At 41.2% G+C, this 7,233-nt stretch overlaps 1 protein-coding gene and 2 pseudogenes across 1 annotated transcript in view; 1 reads left to right on the top strand and 2 right to left on the bottom strand.

Moving 5' to 3' along the window:
- LOC116102063 (uncharacterized protein C2orf78 homolog) overlaps window positions 1–7,233 on the bottom strand; it is a 135,806-nt gene that overhangs the window by 105,203 nt on the left and 23,370 nt on the right.
- On the top strand, window positions 2,894–3,728 carry LOC116104083 (annotated as a pseudogene).
- Window positions 5,717–7,233, bottom strand: part of LOC116104082 — an 8,312-nt pseudogene continuing 6,795 nt past the window's right edge.

Here is a 7,233-nt window from a genome sequence, read left to right as displayed (position 1 = left end):
TTTCTTTGTTTTTTGGAGGGGAAACTTGGAATGGAGAAATTTACATGTAAATAAAGAAAATAAAATAAAAAAATAAAATGTTCATTTATATAATGGAGTACTACTCAGCTATTAAGAATGAGGACATCCTGAGTTTTGCAGGCAAATGGATGGAACTAGAAAATATCATCCTGAGTGAGGTGACTCAGACACAAAGAGATGTGCATTGTATTCATAAATGATTTGCATTGGCACAATGCCTATCTACTAAGAACAATATTAATTTAAAATTTTGCATGAATATACAAAGATTTATACCAATGAAAACCTTAAAACTGTAGCAGTATATAAATTCTGTATGAATATATGAAAATATAACTTCATTTCTGCATCAAATATTAAGATTTCTACCAATATAAGATTGTGGCTCTAAAAGGTTTTCTTTAAGATTAAATTGAATAACACGTCTTTTTTTTAACTTCTATAATATTATGATATCCCAAGTTTTTCTTTTCAATATTTTCACCCTTTACCAAGAAAGGATAGAGAAGAGGAAAGGAAAGAAAGAAATGCCTGAATCCAAGCTCTATAACTTCCTTCCTGCTCAAAATTAAAATTATTCCCAAATTATCCTTTAAAAAGACAAAATACATTTATAAAATGAATTTGTAAAATAATAATAACCTGGTACCCAAACCCAATGGATCAGGATGACAACTCTCTACAAACTTCTTCCTGCTGAATTCAGGTTACAAAATTTTTAAAGGGGTGGAGAAGAGTAGGGAAATCAGAAAAATTGGTTAGACTTAAGAAAGCTAGCTTTAGTATTTGTTATCCAGTCTCTGTATTTTTAGAAAATTTAGGGCTTAACTGAAACCCTGACTGTAATCCTCTGAATGGCTAGATAAATCAAGGTCATTGAAAATCAGCAGCCACTCTGGAAGGCAGAATCAGGCAGGGATATGGAACAGCAGGTCATCTCACATCCCTGAGGGTGAATCTTGCCAGAACTCTCTCTTGGTGTTTCTACAATATATTAATCTTACAACCAAATTTTTAGGTCTATAAACATATTTATATGGTAGGTCAAGCTGCATAGATCAGTTAAGGATGAATTCTTGTTCATTACTTGAACAGGTAAAAGACAACTTTTTTATCAATTAATTTAATCAATAAGCAATTATAAAAAATCTTCATTCATGTCATATGAAGGGTGGCATTATGAATTTTAAGGAATCTGTAGCCATAAGGTTTTATTGGCTAATTTTAGCTAACATTTTGGTTAGGGATATTTTTATGTCTAAGCCAGTTTCAGGGCTCTTCCCCTGTAGAGGGAGCAGTAATTTATGTTACCTGTCCTGTTTGATCTTTTTAAAGTTGTCTTTTCTTTCTGTTGCCAAAATCTTCAGGAAGTGTTCCCCTATCATATTTGATCCATATTAGTGTGGGAAGGGTCCAAAGCCTTTTCTCCTTTCCTGTTAACACAATACAAAGCCTCTCTCCCAAAACAGCATGTCCTTGGTCTGGCAGCCTGACATAGACTGGTGCAAGTTAACAGCCTCAGTTGCCTTAGTTCCTGCTCTACTCTGGCCTTTCTCCCAAAGGAATAGTAATTTTATTAATACCACCAAACTTATAACCAGCTTCATTTTGATAATTAAAACAACTCAAAAACCAATTAATTCAATTTCAAGTCATTTTTATTATTCATTTCTCTTTATCTCCTGGCCTTTGTTTCCTACATTAGAAGCCACAGGCCTGGATTTCTTTATTTTTCCATGTATAGTTAAAAACACTTAAAGAATTAGCATTATTTATTCCTTCTATTCATAAAACAATGTAATTTTTTTCTTTATTCCTCCCTCTATGAAGAGTAATGTCTCTTTAAAACAATTTCAAACAATTAATATTCTTCCTTGAGACAGGATGCCTCTCTATCTCCATGCCTTGGTTCTCTACATTTGTGACCAAAAGCCTGGATTTCGTTATTACTCCATGTATACTTAAAAACAGACTAATAACTACCACTATTTTCCATTATATTCTATTTTTAAAAGATATTTAAGTTTAATATAAATATTATACAAATAAAATGTGAAAAATACTACCATGTGCTAAAAGCAGTTATGCTTCCTACATAAGGCCAGTTAGGCTAGATTTTTTTGTTGTTATTTTTTGTTTTGTTTTGCTTTGTTTTGCTTTTGATGACTGCAATTCACAAACTTTCTCTCCTGTTTTCTTTTTTTGTTTGTTTGTCTGTTTAGTTGTTTTTTGTTTGTTTTTTTTGTTTGTTTGTTGGTGGTTTTTTGTTTGTTTGTTTTATTTTTTGAAACAGGGTTTCTCTGTGTAGCCCTGACTGTCCTGGAACTCACTCTGTAGTCCAGGCTGGCCTCGAACTCAGAAATCCCCCTGCCTCTGCCTCCCAAGCACTGGGATTAAAGGCGTGTGCCACCACCGCCCAGCCTCTCCTGTTTTCTTCTAGTGTTTCTTCCTTCCTTCCTTCCTAGTAGGAGTAAACTAGCTGGGCAATGCACAGCTTATATTCTCTTATCTACAATGAAGACGAAGTAAACGGAGACTAAAATGTGTAAACGGAATGTACTGGAATGAAATGCAATTATTTTTTTTTCTGATATACATACATCACCTTTTGCTTCAATTGATGCTCATTTTATACAACATACAAAATGGAGCTACAGCAGACATAGCGTTAATGGACACTAGTAGGGGCCTGGCTTTCTCTCACCCTGCTTGTGTTTCATGCTTACATAAAAATGCAGAACTTCACTAAGATCACAAGGTATTCATTTCCTCCTACAGTGAATGCCAACACTAGGAGGAGAGCCCCTGAGCTAGGAGCTGGGGGTGGAGGAGCAGAGAACAGGTGTAGACTCTGAAGAACAGCCCAAAGAACATGTCAATGGTGACTTTACAAGAATGCGAATTTGAAAAACAGTTCAACGAGAATGAAGCCATCCAATGGATGCATGAAAACTGGAAGAAATCTTTCCTGTTTTCTGAGCTGTATACAGTCTTTATATTTGGTGGTCAGCATCTGATGAATAAGCTAGCCAAGTTTGAACCGTGGAAGCCACTTGTACTCTGGTCACTGACTCTTGCCGTCTTCAGTATATTCAGTGCTCTTCGAACTGGTGCTTACATGCTGTACATTTTGATGACCAAAGGCCTGAAGCAGTCAGTTTGTTACCAGTTTTTACAATGGACCTGTCAGCAAATTCTGGGCTTATGTATTTGTGCTCAGCAAAGCATCCGAACTAGGTGATATGATATTCATCATTCTGAGGAAGCAGAAGCTGATCTTCTTGCATTGGAACCACCACACCACTGTGCTTCTGTACTCTTGGTACTCCTACAAAGACGTGGTAGCTGGGGGTGGTTGGTTCATGACTATGAACTATGGCGTGCATGCTCTCATGTACTCTTACTATGCCTTGCGGGCTGTGGGTTTCCAAGTCTCCCAGAATTTTGCTATGTTCATCACCTTGTCCCAGATCACTCAGATGCTGATGCACTGTGTCATTAACTACCTGGTCTTCAACTGGATGCAGCATGACAATGACTAGTGCTACTCCAACTTTCAGAACATCTTCTGGTCCTTGTTCATGTACATCAGCCACCTTGTGCTCTTCTGCCAATTCTTCTTTGAGGCCTACATTGGCAAAGTGAAGAAAGCGAGGAGGGCTCAAGAACTGCCAGATACAGACACCAAGTCAGCCCTCACATTCTGAAAGCCTTTTCCAGGCATAGGTAATGGGTCTTTGACTATTGGATTGCCTACGTGTCAAGTGAGTTCTTAGGAGAATGGAGACAGTAGACTAACCCTTGACTCCACCAAGCTTTGATTTGCATTGGCAAGATCAGTGTCTAGACACAGTTCCTTGTGAAGTGTCAATGCTGGAGAGCAGCAGTTGTGAGATGATCATGATGACAGCCCAGAGATTTCTAGACTTCAAGTGCATCTTTTCCCATCTGTCTTGATAACAAATATTTTGCTATCAGTTTGGGACAACAGTAGAGTCTGTTGTCACATAGTCTACAGCTTAAGATTATTCTGTTGTCCCTGTTCTCATACACAGCACCCATTTCCTGCTGCCTGAGATCCCTGCCATCAGAAAGTGATTTAGGTGAGAATTCACAACATATCATATGTCACTTCTGCATGTTGAACTGACATCTAATAAAGCAAGGATATCCTGTTTTGTCTGAATTTGAAGTATGAAGCTCTGCATCCTAGTTGGTCATTGAGGCACCATCCTCGGTACCTGATAGTGATACAAAACAGATGTCAATGCCTGTACAAGAATTCTCAGTGTCTGTTGTGACAGACTGTTTTTAGAAACATGTGCGAGCCAAAAAGCAGGAACCACAGTTGAAAGGGCCAGTTAAAGTCCATCTACTCCAAGCCCAATAGAAAACCCTAAGCTTTTTGTGTAATCCAGTATTGTCCCCACCCCTAGATACTTTGAAAACTAGGATTCTCAGAGCAATGGATACCCACACTTCCATCTTCCCACAAACATGTCCTACAGTGGTTCTGGTGGGTGCAGAGCCTAGAGTGTTCTGGGTGGTTGTTTGGGGGAGTCTTGGGAACTGTACTTTGATTGCAGGTCAGACAAAGCCAAATACAGACATTTCTGTGTTACTCACAAGTTGTCCACGCCCACCCACAAAAAAAAAAAACCAATTGTATTATAGTCAAGTTGTCCTGAAGTACCTAGCTGATTGGTCCCCTCAGATAAGGATGCAACCACATTTGTAACCCAGTTAGCACACATTACAAAGAGCCTGACTTATTAGCCTCTAAACAATATTATTTCCCCAATGCTTGGGAGCACTTAAGTCTTTTGTTCTCCTGGTTGACAAAGATCAAGGTGTGTCCTGGAGGTGCCTCCTACTAATGTGTATTTCAGTTTAGTATGGGTCGGTCTGGGCTTTGTTCACTGGTACTCTGAAAATGACTGGCATTCTGCTTCTTAGGCCCTAAACCCAGATTCAGAGGGAGAATTCACTATCTAGCCTCACAGCAAATCACAGCAGTGTTGGAATTCTTATTTTCAACTGCTTATCTCACAACATTGAAATATATTTTTGCTGTCTTAAGATTTAAAATAAAGTCATCATAACATAGAACTTCAGCAGATAAATAATACATGCTCCATCCCATGCCTCACCTGGCACCTTGCCTTTTGAGTCCTTGATTCTGAGAATCACACCTTCACAAATCTGTGTGAGTGCTTATGGGCTAACAAACCAGCTCCTCGATTACCAAAACATTCTTTTAATTGTAGATTTCATTATAAATATATGTATATATATATATATATAATAATGTATATATATGTATATATGTATCTTGCATTTCTTTTCTTTTCTGTTTTTGTTTTGTTTGTTTTTGTTTTTTATTTAAGTTAAGGTCTTATAGATAAGAAAAGGAAAATTACACTAGGTCAGTGACATCACAAAATGTACCTTTTTACACCTAAAGTATTTGTCTCACAGGGTAGAGCTTTCCCAGCCAAGGCAGGAGCCAGGATGGAGTCAAGTTGTGTCTTGCAGTCAAGCCCATGGGCAGAGCCCCAGTGTTGGGAATTCTAAGGGTGCGGTACTCCAGTTTCTGTTGCATCCTGTTGTTTCGGTTGCCCTGACTCCACTCCCCCTTGCTGCCCCCTCTACCTCCCCTCCAAAACAGGGAGATGTTCTAGCTCTCAATGCACCCCTATTCCCAGAAGATGTCTAGCCGAGACTCCCGGGACTCTTTGGGCATGAGGTTCTACGTGCTGGTCTCTGCACTGTGTTCAGAGCAAGATGACTCTTGCTCCTTCTTGCTGCTGTTCTACAAACCCACCTTGCTGCTCCTGGAATGGGACTGCTGGGCTGGGTAGTTGGAGTGCAGCTGATGGTCTGTAGTGGTTGGGGTATAGGCAGGCTGCTGGTCACACCTCTTGCTAACAGAGCCTTCGTTGGAGCCTAAGAGCATAGAGGAGGATGTCTTTCTGGATCCAGAAGGGTCCAGGGTCTATTTACTGTCCTTGCTCTTCTCAGCTGACTCCTCTTTCTTTTTGGGGGCGCTGACCAGTTCTGAAGGTGCTGCCTCCGTTGAAGCAGGTGCCCTGTGATGACTTATTTCCTGTTTCTGTGCTTACCTTGGCATCTGCTTCCTGCTGAGGGGCAGTAGCCGACTGGCTATACATGACTTCATGTGCAGGGCCAGGGGACCTGCTGACAGGGGTAGTCACAGTAGCTGGTGGAAATGCCCTCCTTCTTGCAGGTGGCACACCATTGATTCTTGGTTTTGTCTACTGCCTGCTGCTTCTGCAGCTCCAGCTGCTTCTTCGTTCACCTCAGCAATGAGCAGATCCCGCTCCTGTTCCAAGCTCTGCCACATCTCAGCCATGGTCAACTTCAAGTTGTGCTTCATCTCAGCAACCTCCTGCTGGTGCAGGCATTGCATCTTCTCAGCCCCAATCCCTAGCCTTCGGATCACAGCTATTGTGCTCCCAGTGGTGTTCTTGGAGAGGTCATTGTAGATTTCTGTCATTGTCCCCTTTATGGCGTCCATCATTTTGCTAGTGTACTTTGCTAATGTAGTATGCAGCCATGTCTGCAGAGACCTTGGCAATGTGCAGGTTGGCATTTATCATGGATGCCAGGGTGCTTGCAGAGCACTAACTGCTACTTAGGGCTGTGTGCTGGTCACCAGCATGATGGTGAAAGTGGATGGGCTTTGGGTGACCTCCTTCTGCTGAACAGTTGATGCATTCCACACTATCCGCTGCAAGGCTGGGACAGTCTCCTTCGGTAAGAGCAGCCTCTGCTTCTTCACTGGGCTTCCCTTGAAGGCTACAGCCAGCACTATGACTGTGATGGTAGACATCATGCTGGTGATGGCAGTGACCTCAGCCGCAGGTGCTTGTGTGGCTGAGGAGGTGAGTACCGATGTCTCTGGGGAAGACTGGTTGCCTTCCAAAGTGGATGGTGGCAGGTTTACCTAGGTGACAGGACCTTGGGCTCTTTTTTGGTGTTTTCGATCCTCCTGTCCAAAAGCATCTTCTCCTAATTCTGTGACAAGTTTGTTCTCTGAGTCGGAATCCAAGCCCAAGTGCACTGTGGGAGAATCTCTTTCATCCTTTCTCTTCAGTTTCTCCTTTGTGGGATGAGGTGATGGCTTTGCTTTCTCTACACAGTCCTTCTCAGGCTCCGGGCTGGCCTTGTCCTTGGCGGGTGTGGGGTCTG

Source organism: Mastomys coucha, unplaced genomic scaffold (assembly GCF_008632895.1).
Source record: "Mastomys coucha isolate ucsf_1 unplaced genomic scaffold, UCSF_Mcou_1 pScaffold21, whole genome shotgun sequence".
NCBI classification, from domain to species: Eukaryota; Metazoa; Chordata; class Mammalia; order Rodentia; family Muridae; genus Mastomys; species Mastomys coucha.
The sequence above is the reverse complement of the archived record's forward strand: the minus strand, read 5'-3'. Positions and strand labels throughout refer to the sequence as shown.